We start from the raw sequence: 2246 nt of genomic DNA, 5'->3' as shown, positions 1-2246 counted from the left end.
GACGTCCGTGATGGGATCGAGCACGGGCACAATGACGTCCGTGATGGGATCGAGCAGGCCCGTGATGGGATCGAGCACGGGCACAATGACGTCCGTGATGGGATCGAGCAGGCCCGTGATGGGGTCGAGCACGGGCACGATGACGTCCGTGATGGGATCGAGCACGGGCACAATGACGTCCGTGATGGGATCGAGCAGGTCCGTGATGGGATCGAGTAAGTTCGTGATGGTATTGAAGAGCTGCGGCTGTAGCTCGGTTTCTGCCGCTGCGAGAGCGCGGGATGTTGCAGTCGCCTTCGTGACGTCCTGCGACGCAACAGATGCCACGTCTTTGTCAGCGTTGGCATGGACGATAATGGCTACCGCAAGCCACACTCCAATGCGGGTCTTCATCGTTGGTGGGGAAATCGAGATGTGACCATGTGTGGCGTCATTGTTGGCGGGAGATTTGAACGGGCGCTCGCCCGGCCAAAATTTTGTAGCCAATCACAACTCGCGATGCCTTATCTGCACCAATGAGATTCAAGACCGTTCGTGAAAAGTTGCATGAAACCACTGGGGCGAAAGATACGATCTTTCCCGCGTCTTTGGATCGTGTGTGCGTACCATGCGTGTCCACACCCATTGAGTTCAAACTAAAATCGCACGATGTGATAGGTCAATCGACAAAGGTGAGCTAACAATTGAGACTTCTGATTGGTGGAGATCAAAGTAGCGCGGCAACTCGATTGCTCTCACAGGTCGCTCTCATTAAATGACACTATGAGAGCGAGACGCATACGAGCGACCAAAACCTTGCTTTGACGTACGGATAGTTGCCAGTTGGCTATTTTTCTGCACATGCCCCACACGCGGCTTTACGTTTCAAGAGTCGTGCTTGTTACCAGCAAAGGGGGCAAAAGGAGGTCGATTATCTCGACTGTTCAGGGATGTGGCGAGGCGGGTCGAGACTTAGCAGGCCGCAGCCAATCGAAACTACGTCGAGGTTTGGCTGGCCTATGCCTGCTGCTCCTAAAAACTCTGTTGATACTCTCTACCGATACGTTGAAACTCCCACAACGTGTGTCAAAGTGTCATGTAGGGAGTTCTCTGTGTAAACGTCGTCTTCCTCACGCCTGACGCGATCTAATGATCACTTGCCACCCAGGACATGCATGGGCACATACTCGCCTCGTAAAGCACGAGTTGCTCTACTGATGTCGAGTTTGGGTGCGGGCCACCGTATAGAATCGTCGTGCAGCACCTCCTCGGGAATAATTGATTCCTTCTTCGAGCACGTCGACCGCGCCAAACCTCCTTGCCGGCGGCTACCGTATCGTAGCACGTCTTATCGCTTCGTAAACACCGAGCGCGTGGAGTGGGGGCAAACAAGAGTATCTTGGTGCCATTTTGGGAGTGTCGTGGCGGGAATCGCTTACGACTGGGAGACTAAAACGCACAATGGCCACGCTTCCGGGGCTATAAACGCCTAGTACCCTTACGGGATGGTTCAGCGCTGTCGTCCACGATGCCTCGCTCTGAAACTAACCCTGGAACGCAACAAATCGCTGGCGCCGTATTGTATGTCTGAAGCCGCGATGGACCAGTTGCGCGCGCTGCTAGGTGGTCTATATAACGAACGTGTTGGAGAATGGCTCGATAAGATCGTGTGCGCGTTGCGGACCAGTAAGCCACAACAACGCCAACCGCGATTTCGAGTACATAGGGTTAGGTGTCGAAATCTGCTGTGCGACAGGCCACACGCATGCCTCGCATCCGAGTATCGCGACCACCTTGATAAACACCGCGAATGGATCGAATTCGTCAGTCTCGTTGGTATTGTGGACTAGGTTGTGCAGATAAGCGCGACGAGTGTACATAAACAGCACGATTTTCGTCCGGTTTCAAACCATCGTCAGGTCGACCACGTTGTGTTCGAAACTCAAATGACCAAGATTTGTGACATAGGTAGAAGACGCTTTGCATAGTACGGAATGCGAGACTGCGTCGACGTGCGAGGCGTACAGTGGTAGCGAGACGCGATCCAAGATGCGCGCCAAACTAAGATCGTAGTGCCATTTGAGAGGCACCACTCCAGGGCGCCGACGTCACTTGCTCGACACCAAGACGTTTAAAACGAAATCGCCCGAAGGTGGCACAGTGATAGAAGGTACTGTGGAGAGCAGAGCAGGCCGCGCTACGTTGCCGATACAGGCCTACACACGATTTAAGAGCGCTTTTTATCTGTTATCGAGCATTGCGCGCGA

Source organism: Saprolegnia parasitica, assembly GCF_000151545.1.
Source record: "Saprolegnia parasitica CBS 223.65 unplaced genomic scaffold supercont2.260, whole genome shotgun sequence".
Lineage (NCBI taxonomy): Eukaryota > Oomycota > Saprolegniomycetes > Saprolegniales > Saprolegniaceae > Saprolegnia > Saprolegnia parasitica.
The sequence above is the reverse complement of the archived record's forward strand: the minus strand, read 5'-3'. Positions refer to the sequence as shown.